Genomic DNA, 15833 nt, shown 5'->3' with positions numbered 1-15833 from the left:
AATAATAATAAATTATAGGACCAATGATTATATCTAGATAAAAGAAGTCAGGGCCAATGATTATATCTAGATAAAAGAAGTCAGGATAGGTTATAGAAATTGTTGAGGATTAATAGTGAGACACAATTTAATTCTTTAAAATTTTAAATTAAGCTAATTCTACAATATAATATGATACGAGATTAAATCTTATTATTTATATTATTTTATTAAATTAATAAAATTAAATACATTAAACAAATTTTTAATACAAAAGACTTTTAATTGGAAAGATATATTAAAAAAATATTACAACTAGAATATTATGAAATAGTTTGATTGGAATAAAAAACAAAATAACTAGTTTTTTTCTATCTTAACAGTTTTTCATTCCACCTAGAAGAGATTGAATGGTAATCCATTAACTTTTGATCTCATCTAATCTATAAAAACCACCAAATAAGAGCTATACAACATTCAATAGTGTAATTTAGTATAAAATCAAGCACAGCCTGAATTAGATATAGCACTTAGTCTACGACTCTACGTTGGTTGAGCCATTTTAGAAGCTAACCCACTAAATATAATCTTTTTGTGATCTCCTTGTCTCGACTAGCCTTTCATTTGTCAAGATTTTAATTCATGCCTAATCCCTAGCCTCTCTGTTGTGGGGTTATTCAAGTTTGCTAATCAATTTTATTATGTAGGTGCATTAAAATCAATATAATTACTTTATATTATAAAAATAACTTGACATTGAATTTAGGGATGGGTGAATGGAGGGTTAAGAGTCATGAACCTTGCTGTGATAAATTGATTGTTTTGGAAGGGAGGAATCCAATTATCCACCCCTTGCTTTCAACAATTAATATATTTCTGGGAAAAATAATTGTGCTCATACGAGTGTGTTCTTGAGAAAATAATTCTTGAATATTAAATAGGTTATTCGTATTCGATTTTTGTAGTGATTTATGAGAAACTTCTTTCTCACTTTTTTTTTTTTAAATTCAAACTCGAAATGATGGCTGGAAAATATACTTCCTATTAGCCTAAGCCAAGCCTAGCTACAAAGCTAGTATATGATAGCAATTAAAGTGGGATATAAAAGGCAGAAACCACGGCAAGTTGCATGGAAAGTGGTCCATGAAATTTGTACGTAGACACCAAATTAAGAACAAATATAGATTGATGATGCCTAAGTGGGAGCTTAAAACTAAAAATTAAGATGCCGACCAAAGTTCATCTCTTTGAACTTTTATGGATACAATATCAAATCGAAACTATGCAATTTGCTCTAAGAGGTCACCATGCACTTGGCCACACATTAGACATGCACAATCCTTTTCATCTTTCATAAAATAACTTTTATATATATCTTTTTTTTTTCAGGTTACTGAAGGAGATTGATGGCACCCCACTGTCAATTTTATAATATATCGATGAAATATTCTATTAGTAGTTAGATATTAATTCCATCAACCTAACTTATATTGATGGGATCATGAATTATTTTATTAAAATTATTTTTATTGATAATTTTTGTTCTGTTGACTATTTCATTAGTAATTTTTTCAGTATATACTAACCTTAAATTTTTTTAACCATTTATTAATTATATATTTCCATTTAAGATTTTTAGAAACATAACTCTATTAAAACTATGATATCTCCATTAATTATTTTATTGTGAATGTTATTATGTAGACAACCTCATTATTTATAAACTTGAAATTTTCTTGGAAAAAATCTATTAAACAAATAAATATATAAACAAACTAAATATACTATATTAAAATATCAAAAAGGTTAATATTTTTAAAATGAGTAAAAACAAAACATAGGCGATTTTACTCACTTAATTCCCAGCTAAATGACCAAGCTACTTAACAAGGTAAACTTTTTAGCTTCATTTTTTTTAAAGAAGAAATGGTGGAGAGGGAAAGGGGTTAATTTCTAGGTTATAATTTAATAACAATTGACATATTCGTGACAAATATTAATTATGAGCTTTTTGTGTTGGTAATGCCGTTTATAAGAATAATATGTCATTTTTTTTATATATACTTTTTATTGTGATTTTCTCGGTATCCATTAATAAAAAATTTATGTCAGTTTATATCAAAGAATATAAAAAGAAAATATTTTATCGATAAAGTTCACTATAATTTAACAATAGAATTATTTCCGTCAATATTTCCATTTATATTTACTAATTTTCTGTTTGTGCTCTCGGTTCCTTCTTCATTTTCTTCTCTTTTTAAAACACACACACACATACATCCCACTAAACTTTAATTATCGTGAAATATCATCAGCTGTTTATGGACTTGTGTGATGAGATGGTGGTGGTTCCAAAATCGGTTGATGATCTTTTTCAACACTCAGTTTTTTTTTTTTTTTTTTTAATTTTCATTTTAGGAGTAATGCAGATAAGACTTTAGTTAGCTAGAAATTGTTGTTTTCATTGATGTGGTGGTGGATTAATAGGATTTCTTTTGTGCTTTGATTCTTCACATATTAGCGTATTTACAAAGTATACTGCTGGGCATTTTGTTACCCAGCAAATGATCTTCTTCAAAGTTTAGAACAAACCAGTTTGATTCTTCTGTACAATTTTGTGGGATAAAGCAACATTTTCAGACATTGTTAACTTTATTTTTTTACCATTTTAAAAATTTATAACTACAAACATGTGCATTTAATAAAATAAATTGAAAATTGAATATATTAATAAATGATAACAATTCTATTGATTTTAAAAAAATAATAATCAGGAAGTTAAGATAAAGATGCATATTATAATATTTGATCTCATATTACTTGTAAATCTTTAATTTTTTTCGGTTATACAATATTAAATTATTTTTTATTAGACAAGAAATAATTTAAACTCCACCGAAAAAAATTCTAGTATAATTCTTATTTTCTTATTAGTATTTTTTTTTCTCAAAATACATATCTTTTTTGTTATGAATTCTTAATTTGATAAAAAAAGAATTCTAATAAATATAAATATTTTTTTCTCATCATATCAATGGGCAAAAGCATATTATGATAATACATAATTATCTATAAAACAATAAGTAATATCATCATAAAAATATTATAACCTTCTTACAAACAGACATTTGTTTTTATATTGTCATATTTTTTATTTAATTATATTAATAATAAAAATTTATACTATTAAAAAAAATTAAAAAAATAATGATCGGTTGTTATTTTTTTGTTAAAATATCTTTTAGATAAAGATAAGATATTTTGATTGCCAAAATCATTATCACAACTAATCATTTTTTTTATTTGTTATTTTTCAACAATTTTCTCTATTTATTATTCATTCTAACTTAGAGGTTAAAAAAATAAACAAAATAAACTTTTTAATTGAAATTTTTTTCTTCATAAACTTGGGGTTAGCTATATATTTTCTTTATTTTTTATATTTCAATCCTTTTTTTAATAAGATATTTTTTCCATAATTTCATCTAAGATTCAATAAAAATAAAATTTAAATGAAAAAAAGATCTAGCTACTTCTTATAGTTTATGTTATAATTCATCTTTGGATCATTCCAGTTAGACGTGGTCTGTGATCTTTTCTTCTTTTTTCTCTTGTTTTTTGTGAACAATGGAATATATATCATATATTTCATAAATTTTAAGTAAATGATAATATTGCTACTTTTAAATAATAAGTTGTTTAAGCAAAACCATTTTTATATCTTAGTTAACGCTTTATAATTATTAATGAAATAAATATAAATAATTTTTTTTTATTATAACTATGGAAGTTTATTAAAATATTACTATTTATTTTTAAATATGGTATGATTTTATCACTAGAGGAAGATTAGGACAAACTATTTAAACTATTTTTTGAGATTTGGATGCTAGTTCCTATCGTTTGCATAAGATTCAAGCTCCAAGTCTCCCTGCAGCTTTTTTGTTGTTGTTTTGTGTGTTTTTAAAGATTAACAAATCTTAGATCTTGCTGTAATCGCGTCACTACATGTTTATCCGGGATTTATCTAATCTATATCAGAATAATATTGTGGCTCCAAATTAATTCTTTGTCATAAAAATAAAAAATAAAAAATAAAAATGGACGAAAATTTACTAGAGGAAGACAACAAAGAAAGAAAGAAAGAAAAAATCTTAGATAGTCTCTTTATTTTTTGTTGGTATAGTAGATCAATTTTTTTTTTCTTTTCTAATTATGTTCCTTTTTTCTTTGGCTATTGATTTTATAGTTTTTTTAAAGTGTATTTGGAAATATAATTATAGTTGCTTTTCAAAATATTTTTTATTCAGAAAAATATGTAAATAATATATTTTTTATTTTTTAAAAATTATTGTTAAGATCATCACATCAAAATGATTTAAAAACATTAAAAACATATTAATTCAAAAAAAAATTCAAATTTTTTCAGAAATGCTTTTGAAAAGCATTCCCAAAAGCCCTTTGAATATACTCTTGATAATTATAAAAAAAAATTTAATAAATAAGCAACTAATTGTTAAATATTTACCAAATTTGGATATAACAAGCCTAATATTATTATAATTAACTTGAAGAGGTGTTTGGGTTAGTTAATGTCCATTTAACAATCACCTTATCAACTGAGCTTAATTCATTTGTATGTATTATTTTTATTTTTTTTATTATAAAATAATAACTAAACATTATTTTAAAAACACTTAAAGTAGCTTTGACAAAATTTTAGTTTAGACTCTTCAGAATTAAAAAAAAATCTTATAGATTTAGTAGATTGGTTGGGGCAAGGTTGTCAATTTCGTTCTATTTTGTCTGTAATATTTCATATCAATTCAAAAAATAAAACAAAATAGAATAATTTTTATCTTATTTTAAATCTTGATCCGTTTCGCATTTTACATATAAATTTCGATTGTAATGTTTCAATTTTATTTCACATGTTCTGTTTTGTGATTGAAAAGCCTTTGAATCAAATTAAACCTGATTCAATTTGATTAATTAAACTACTTTATAAAAAGTTATTTTTCATTACTATTTTCAATAACAATGATATTAATAATAATATTGAAAATAATTATTACTATTTTTATTAACAATTATTTTAATTTTTTAAAATTAGATTTATCACTAATATATATGGTTTGTATTCATGTTATTTTTTTCATGTTTATACTTTGTAAAAATTTGAGCAAAATAAGTGATGTTTTAGATCCCCTTAACCTAGATAACATTGATCTATTGAATGAATATATTTGTGAATAATCTAGCCTTCTTGATGAAGAGGATACAAGTTAGGAGATTATCGAAGTATCTTTATTTACTTTAACTTTAGGAGGGGATAAAGATATATGTTTAGATGACGAGAATGAGCTTGGTGGAAATTATCAACTATTGAAATGTTTAGTTTGTGACTTTTCCTACATACCACCACAAGATCAAGATTCTTATTTCTATTTTAATGATGAAGATGATGTTTGATTTATGTTTTTTGTTTCGTTAAAATATTTTACTTTCATAATATTTTAGTATTTTATTTAAGTTGAATTACTTTAAGTTAAAGTTCTATTTATTCTTAACTATTTAGTAATACTTTAAATTTTAAAATTATATTTGTTTGATATTATATTTGTATTGTATAATTTATAATTAATTTACTTTAAATTTAAATTATGTTTGTTGAATTATATATATATATATATAGTACAATGTCAAAATAGCACGCCGAAAGGTTTTGAATCCAAAATACTCCATTCCAATTAAAAAAGGAACACACTTACTGAAACAAAATTAACAATCTTGGTTGGAACAGATATTGGGAGGATCTTTTCTTGCATCGGTCAAACAAGACTTTAAGCATTTTGTTTTTATATTTCAGTTGTGATGGATAGATGAACAATCTCTCTCTCATACTCCAAAGTTTTAAGATTCACTAAAAGATCCCCAAATATTTTGAATGGCTTGCATTTTATTTTATATGACACTTATGAAGGCAGGAATTGATTATCAAGGGAGGGAGGGCCATTAGAGAAGTGAAATTAAAGGTGGCAATTGATATTTTATAGCCGTCCTAAAGATACTTGATTTTAATCATGGATAATATAATCGTCAGCCGTTAATTATGCCCCTAATGGGATTTGATAATATGGTTTTCTTGATCATCCTCTAAATTAATAATAATGATTTGGAAGATCTGCAAAGTGATGCATAACCTAATTAAAATGGCCAGTATACAAAGTCTCCATCACATTGTCGACCATTATGATAAATTAATTTCCACGTGATTGAACAAGAAGCACTCATCCTTTCCTTCTTGATAAAAGAATCTTAGAGAGTACCAACAGAAAGCATATATATATATATATATATATATATATATATGTGTGTGTGTGTGTGTGTTTTCTTTATGATTATTTTGACTCTTTTCCCTCATAATAAATTAAGACATTACTAGAACTTCTTGGATTTTTTTTTTCAGTAATTAGACACTAATTTTATTGGCACAACTTTTTATTGGCGGGTTTACAAATAATACTATTTATAAAAAAAATTTATTATTAATAAATTTACAAACAGAAAAAACATATCACACAAAAAAAATATCAATTTTTTTTATCAGTATATCTCTAGGTGAATATAACATATTATTTTTTTAACTTTCTAAAATATACTGATAAACTTAATCTATCCGTAAAATCATTATTAATTTATTAAAATATATTTTTTAAAATATATAATAAATAGAGTAGAAAATAATTAAAATAAATTATAGAAAAATAAAAATAAAATATTTATTATTAATTTAAATATAATTAATGAGGAGCTAGAGAAAGAAGAGACGAGTTTTTATGGAGACTACAAGAGTGATAAGAAGGAATACATGGACTATACATGTGTTATTATTATATACCACAACTTTCAAAGCTTTTAACTTCTACAAATATTGGTTTTCTTTATGATTATTTTGACTCTTTTCTCTCAAACAAGCATTCAACAAGGAATTGCGAGCATGGTGATGGCACAATCACACAATTCTTCCATGAGAGAAATTAAAATGATATTCTTACTTCTTTTTTCTTCATTTTTTTCTTTGTAAATAGTCATTTGGTTATTTTAACATCCCTTTTTTACGATAGTTTATTTTAATAACTTCCCAAAAGAAGATTTTTTCTCATTCAGGCACTCAAAGTGTAAGAACTTTCCAATAAAACCCCTAATCTACAAAATCACCATAAATTTGTAATTGAAAAAAAGATTTCTTGAAGGAAATGTCATTTTTATTTCATAAACATATACTTCAGGCAAAATCCTTGACACATTTGGATGAAGGGGTAAGTATGATTAATAACAAGTGAAAAATAACCTGAGGATCCATTCAAGTTATAATTTGGGTACTAACACAAAGTTTGTCCAAATTTTCTAAGTCATCTTTCTTGAGCAGGAGCCGTCCATTACCTGAGATATGGCGAGACACGAGTGCTGTTACCAAGTTAAAAAGTAATTTATGTCCAAGTTAAAGTTATTGTCTGTTTTTTTATTTTAAAAGTTTTTTTAAAAAATAATTTTATTTTTTATTTTTTAATTTTAAATTAATTTTTTTATTTTTCAAAATATTTTGATGGAATGATATAAAAAATAACTTGTTTATTTCTGTATTTTAAAAGTGCTTTTAAAAAGATTTAAATTTTATTTTATTTTTTCTTTACTTTAAATTAATATTTTTTTAATTGATTTATATTAAAAATAATTTTTTTTTAATTTTAATATAATTTTAAAAAAACAAATATTTTATAAAACAACAATTACCGCACCTTATCAATTTCTTAAAAATTCAACCCAACGGTGAGTGCCCCTCGAAAATCTTTTGTCAACGCAGGGAATTTATGTCCCCTACACAATAATCAACCTAGAGAATTCTTGGGCGATGTGGAGGAAAGGGTATTTTTGTTGATGTTACGTAAAGCCTAACCCCATCTTTTGACATAAGGATGAAATTAATCAACAATACTTACCTTAATTAGTGCGGGAGGAAAGGGTTTAATTTCATTATAAATATTAAAAAATAATATAAATTACATTTTAAATTTCATTTAAAATTTTAAATTTTTAAATTGAAATGATTTTTTAATATATAATGATCCTTGATAATCAAGTAATCACGAGTTTAAATTTTACTATTTTTATTTATTTAATACAAATTACTCCTAAAATAAATTGAACATACACAAGTTTCAAGTTTAAAGGTTTTAATATATATATATATATATATATATGTGCTATAACAGCTTTGCTTTTCATTGTAGCCATGTTATGCGAAAAGAAGAGCACCTTTTCATCTTGTTCATTAAAATTTTTGAGGATTTGTTTTAATGTTAAACTTGGATTTTCTTTCCTTTTAATTTCATCTTCTGACAATAATTTTATTGAATATAAGGTTTTTTATTTTAATTTATTTTCTATAAAGTTATTTTAATTTCATAACTCGAGTCACAAGTTTTCGTGTTGATTTGTATTTGTTTTATTTATTTTTTAATTTTTTTTTAAATTTTATCTTTCAAGATTGAATTGATTAAGAATATAACTTTATAATTTTTTTTAATTTGTTTTTTATGAAGTTTTCTTGGTCTTCTTACCAAGTAGGTTTCACTGATTGACTATGTTATTTTTTTATCTTATTTTTCTATTCAACTCAATCCTTTAAAATTAGGGTGATTGAAAATTGAGATTTATATATTTCTTTTATATTCTTTTTATATAGTTATTATTGTCTTATAACCTGAGTTACGGGTTAAACATGTTAACTTAGTTTTTTTTGTCATTTTTAGTTAATTTTTTTAAATTATATCATTTAATATTAGGTTGATTAAGAATTAAATTAGATTTTATAATTTATTTTTATTTGTATTATATGAGGTTATCCTGATCTCATAACCCGATTGGTGAGTTTGATCACTTGATTCAGATTTTTTTTATAATTTTATAATTGAATTTTTTTAAAAAAATATTTTTTAATATTATATATCATTTAATATTAGGTTGATTAAGAATTAAATTAGATTTTATAATTTATTTTTATTTGTATTATATGAGGTTATCCTGATCTTATAACCCGATTTGTGAGTTTAATCACTTGATTCAGATTTTTTTATAATTTTATAATTGATTTTTTTAAAAAATTATTTTTTAATATTAAATTAATTATAAATCAAACTCTATAATTTATTTTATATAAAATTATCTTGAAAAGTCGACAAGACTCCACCGTGCCTATCCCTGTATAATTTAATTTTTCTTTTGCTAAAAAGCATATTAAAAAAAACTCATCCGACTTGCGGCTAACTTCGACTCCCTTGTGTTGTTTCAGCCGAGACCCCACTTGAACATGGCATCACTTTTTGTTTGTTAGGGGAAGGGGTGAGAGATTAAGTAGCATAATTTTTAAAGTACAAATCAATACTTTTCACCCATTTAATTAAATCCACTCGGGAAGATGGGAGATAATGAATGCAAAGGTTTACAACTAATCATTATATATCATAGGATTATATCTCAAATGTGGTGGGACTTTGAATTAAGGAATATATTATACATTTAAAGTCCCAAGATTTTATTATCATTTTGCATCTTGTAATGTGTTTGACTCACTCATGATGTCCAAAATTGGTTAAGCGAGTTTGAGTATCATATCGAGTTTTAAAATTAGTAACATTCAAGTTTGTTTTTTTATTTTTTATTTGAGCTTAAACTTATTCATGAATATAACAGATTTTTTTTTATATATATATATATAATTTGAAAATTATTATATCTCAATAATATATTTTAACCTTAATTTGAATGAAAAAATAATTTAATACATCATTGTATCTGTATTATTTTTTTATTGTTTTTCTCATTAAATATTAAAATATTATTTTTCACTAACATTTTTTTCTTCAAAATAATGATTTAAAGTACATTTTATACTTGAGAAATTTCAAGCTGAATCATAATTTTTTAATTCTTAATAAAAGTGATTGGATTTAAAAATTATAATAGCTTAATTGAATTTGTATCATCATTTTATCCAGTTGATATCGGATGAGCACAAACAATTCCATTTAGTTTACAACTCTCCTTGCATCTTTAACATTGTATCTTTGACGAGGAACTTCATTATGAGTGTCACATTGGATATCTTGGTGATCTTGGTTATTTAAAATTAGTAGAGATAAAATAAAAAATACATGTAATTATCTAATTTATGGTAAGTAGATACCTTAAATAGTTTTAGAATTCTAGTTAAGTGACTAATTATACTAACAAAATATATTTCATTCATCCTAAAAGATTATATCTAAGATAAACTACAATATTACTTATCTTTAATAATAAAAATGTTTATTTTTGCTAAGAGTTTACCTAAACTCCTAATAATTTAGGGCATGGATCTAACAATAAAACCTCATTATTTTTGTTTAAAATATAAGCATGGGAATCAAGAGAATAGTAATAGTCAATTTCAATTTTAGCCTTTCTATATAATTATGTTCAAAATAGGCTCTTGAAGACATCTACTCACTCTAAAAAAGCCTTAGTGGGGTTATATTGACCTAGTCCAATTTTGTTCACACTAATGGAACAATTTCTCAACACCTGAAAAAATACAAATAAAAATCTGCACATATAGATATTGATAAAAAAAAAAAACATTTACAAAAAAAAAAAAAATTCACACAATATATGCTTTTTTTCCACGAAAGTCGTTACCTCAAAGGTGCCTACACTAATAAGATATATGATATAAAAGTGAATAAAATGGAAACTTTAACTCACATATAAAGTTCACATTTTAGAAAACAATATATATAACTTTCACATAAAACATAACAATTTTTTTTAACAAGTGAGGAATACAGCTACTATTAGATTGAACATAGATCCTACAAAATAAAATATATTTGTATTAAATAAAAAAACAAAATTTTAACATTCAATCGACTTGACCTGTTTAATGATCATACTTTTAATAGTTTTTTTTTTTAAAGCCTACAATACAAACCTCTCTCACACACACAAATATTTCTTTTATTTTGAAAAAAATCATAAATTTTTCTAGGGTTTGGAACTAGAAAAATGACTTTATTTTTCCTCTCTAATTCTTCTTTGTTTTCTCTTGGAGTTTTTCTCTCATGATTTTTATCTTTGGTACTTTTATAGTTTTTCTCCTCTGATTTTTCTCTCATAAGTTTTTTTTATCTATAAAGATTTTATCTTTTCAAATCTATAAATTTTGTTTTGAGTTTATAATTCTCAAAACTTTAACTTTTAATTTAATATTAAATTTTTTATTTATTTTAAACTCCTACTTTATCTTTACCGATCTTTCATCTTACAGTTATCTTGAAAACGAAGGTCTAATCTTTATTTTCATCCCTTTCTTTAGCTTGCTCATTATTTCACTCTCTAATTTTTAAAAAAAAAAATGCTTTAAAAAATATATTAGAAAATGGTTAAATTTGGATTATGACAGCGTTTGACTATCAAAGAAAAATAAAAAGCAACGGTTCCAAAGGCATCCACCTTTCTTTGAAAAGCTTATTTGGGAAATCTTTGCTTGCAGGCGCCCGACGGGGCGGCTTTATTTGATAGTCAAGTCAAATATTTTGCTATTTTATTTTGTATAGTTGTCTTCATTGAAGACAACGTTACAACGATGTCAACTATAGTGTTGTAGTTCTCACACTATATGTTCTCCATTTTCTTTTCCAAAGTGAAGATATCTTTCTTCATTAGTACTTAAACGAAATTTCTTTCGCGTGTTGCACGTTTATCCATGTTTTTTCCTCTTGAATTAGTATTAGTCCAACATAAAGAAGTCACATATCTAATAATTTATATTCACTCAGTGCGTTTGTTTTTCATAAAATAGCATAGATGAAAAGTATTTTATGGCATTTAATAGATGATAATGTAAAAAACGTGGTGGTAGTCATAGAATGATCTGGTATGATATAACGATGAAGCAGCAGCAGCAGCAGCAATAATGGAGTAATGAGAGGGATGGAGTGGTGATGATAAGGTGACAGTGGCGACAATGAAGATGTATAGAAATTGCGATGGAGTGAAACGACAATGACAACGAGGTGGGGATGGTGATGATTGAAATTATTGAATGATAGTGTGTGAATTGATTAGTATTTGTAAAATATTTAATTGAAGTTCACGAAATAAAAATAAAAAAAATATAAAAACACTGTAGAAATATCATGCTGGTTGTCAATGAAGAGGGGTCGCAGCTTGTTATAGATTTAATATTACCGATGAATTGCATGGTGAAAATTAACGATATAAATTATCATTGAGAATTTTATTGAAAATATTGACATGTTAAATTTGTTAATAGAATTAATAAAAAAAAATTATTTTTTATTTTTTAAATTTTATCAGTAATTTCATCGATTATTATCAATGAAAATAATATTTTTTATTAATAAATATCATTATAATTTACTAATAATATTTTTTTATTAGTATTATTATTGATATTTTATAATTTTCTAGAAGTGATTTTTGAAATTAAAAGAAAATACTCTTAAATTAAACCTGAACAATACTTCCTAAAAGTCTTAAAAGATCTAGACCCCTCAGGTTAGAATCAAGATGGCACCGAAAACTCGTGAGGACGACTCAAAATTAACAGCCATGCATGCGTCAACGAGCTTATGAGAAAAAGAAGGTCTTTCTTCTTTCGGCTAGTTGATGAGGTGTTCTGAATTGCCTTTCTTACATTATCTTCTCAAATTTTCAAACCGCTTTTTGTGAAAATGATTACCATTTTCTTCTCATCCTTCTGTTTCACACGATTTTTGCAGCAATCCGCAAATTTAGATTCCTCATGATCTTTAGATACAATGTTTTAAGCCTGGAACGGATTGGAATTTGGTTACTAGCTCTTTCAATTTCAAGATTCAGATGAATCAATCAAATCTAGTGAAACGCAAACAACAGTAATGAAAGTTCCTGGAATTTGAATAACATCGAGCTCGTACAGTTTGTGCTTTGATCCTGGAAAAGTTACGTATCCTGTCAAAATTATGTTTCTTACAATACTCTTCAAAGAAATAGCTCAATGATCTATTCTTATAATTTATATTTATTTTTCAATCTATTTTTACAAGTGATTTGTTTTCCAATCTATACCTGAATATAAAATCATTCTATGATCTATGCTTCTATAAGATATTGTCATCCACACTAATGAAAATATGAACTCTAAAATTGTTGGGAAAACTATAAACAACCAGAAACCAATTTACTCGGATCAATTCAACGGAATACAATTCACAATTCACAAGTCCCAATTCTTTCCCTCTTTGTGCAGCAAAACAGAATCAAACAATGATCAAATATAATGCAAATAATCACAAAATCAACACTAAGATTTTTAACGTGGAAAACCCGATGCGGGATACCGTAATCCACCTAAAAACTTCCACTATCAACAAATAATGGGTTCACAATCATTCTTCCTCATATTCAACTAAGGGATACAACATATATATCATCAAGAACAACTTATTCTCGGATTACAACAAGATTAAAGGAGAATTATTTGAGAAAAACTCACAATACTGACAGCCCTGTTTTTTGTCAAAACGGCCAACTTCCACACTATTAATCTTCGATCCAACCGTTCAAAATGAAGATTTGTGTGTCTAGATTTTGGTGTCAAAATCTCAGCCCGATCCAACGGTGAACGAGCTGGAAATCAAAGAAATAGCATAGACTACTTTGCTGCCTCTTTTCTTTCCTTCTCTCTCGGCTTTCTTCTCCTCTCTTCTTTTTTTCAATTATGCCGCTACAGTACCCAAACCACATTAATATTAATACCAAGAGACAACCATCACATGAAAATTAATATGGTGGTCCAACCATCACATGGTGTGGGACTACACACAACAAATCTCCCCCTCACACACCATGTGAGGAATTCGCCATACCGGCGATCAATATGTAAAATTCAATTTAGGAGGCTCTAACAAGCCTGCTTCCTTTCTGCAAAACTCAAACTTCTCTCTCGGTAGAGGTTTGGTCATCATGTCAGACACGTTGTCATCAGTATGGATCTTCTCAACAACGAATGACTTCATCTCCATAGCATCTCGAATCCATTGATATCTAACCTCAATGTGCTTTGATCGAGAGTGAAAAGTAGGATGCTTACTGAGATGGATTGCACTTTGACTGTCACAGTGCAACACAAAGTTCTCTTGAACTAAGCTAAGTTCATGCAAGAACTTCTTCATCCATAACAACTCTTTGCCTCCTTCAGTAAGAGCAATGTATTCAGCCTTTGTAGTGGATAATGCAACACATTTTTGCAACCTTGATTGCCATGAGACTGCTCCCCCTGCAAACTTCATCAAGTATCCTGATGTGGACTTTCTAGAATCAACATCACCAGCCATATCTGCATCTGTGTATCCATCCAACACAGGTTTATCATTACCAAAACATAAGTTGAAACTAGAAGTACCTTTGAGATACCTGAGTATCCATTTCACTGCTGACCAGTGTTCTTTACCAGGATTGGAGAGGAACCGACTAACCACACCAACTGCATGAGCTATATCTGGCCTTGTGCAAACCATGGCATACATCAAGCTACCAACTGCGGATGCATAAGGAACCTTTTTCATCTCATCTTTTTCTTCATCACTTGAAGGACACTGCTTAGAACTTAGTTTAAAGTGGCTTGCAAGTGGAGAACAAACAGGTTTGGAGTTGCTCATGTTGAATCTCTCAAGTACCTTTTGAACATATCTCTCCTGAGATAGCCAAAGTTTTCCCTTCTTCCTATCACATGTGATCTTCATACTAAGAATCTGTTTTGTTGGTCCTAAATCTTTCATTGCAAAAGACTTGCTCAACTCTTCCTTCAACATCTGAATCTTCTTAGCATCATGGCCAACAATCAACATATCATCCACATACAACAAGAGAATAATAAAGTTTCCATCTGGAAACCTTTTCATAAATACACAATGATCAGAAGTGGTCCTGTCATAACCATGATCTACCATGAAAGAATCAAACTTCTTGTACCATCGTCTTGGAGCTTGTTTTAACCCATATAGGCTCCTTTTCAACTTACAAACTAGCTGCTCTTTACCTTTTGCTTCAAAACCTTCAGGCTGCTCCATGTAGATCTCCTCATCCAAATCACCATGGAGAAAGGCAGTTTTCACATCAAGTTGTTCCACTTCAAGATTCAAACTAGTAGCTAAGTCAAGCACAACTCGGATTGAAGACATCTTGACCACTGGTGAAAAGATTTCTTCAAAATCAATACCTTTCTTCTGTCCGAAGCCTTTCACAACCAATCTTGCCTTGTACCTTGGCTGTGAGCAATGTTCATCAATTTTCAACCTGAACACCCATTTGTTCTTGAGTGCTCTCTTACCTTTAGGAAGCTTCACTAACTCAAAGGTATGGTTTTCATGCAAGGATTTCATCTCTTCTTGCATTGCTTTCAACCACTCACTTTTCTTCTCATGTGACATAGCTTCATCAAAGCATTCTGGCTCTCCCCCATCAGTGACCAACACATACTCATGAGGAGAATATCTGGTGGAAGGTTGGCGAGGTCTAGCTGACCTTCTCAATTGTGGCTCATCTGAAGCTTCCTGCATAACCTGTTCAGGAATAACATCAACATCATCATTAGTTGCTTCAGGATCACCAACTAATGGCTCAATAAGAGAACCACCACCATCATCATTTTGCAAGTCTCCCCCATGATTAGCAGGCATTAAAGGTAACTGTGGAGTAGGTCTTGGATTTGAATTAGTTGGAATAAAAACAATAGACTCTGTTTTCTC

Source organism: Populus euphratica, unplaced genomic scaffold, assembly GCF_000495115.2.
Source record: "Populus euphratica unplaced genomic scaffold, PopEup_1.0 scaffold10.1, whole genome shotgun sequence".
Lineage (NCBI taxonomy): Eukaryota > Viridiplantae > Streptophyta > Magnoliopsida > Malpighiales > Salicaceae > Populus > Populus euphratica.
Note: the sequence above shows the minus strand (reverse complement) of the source record.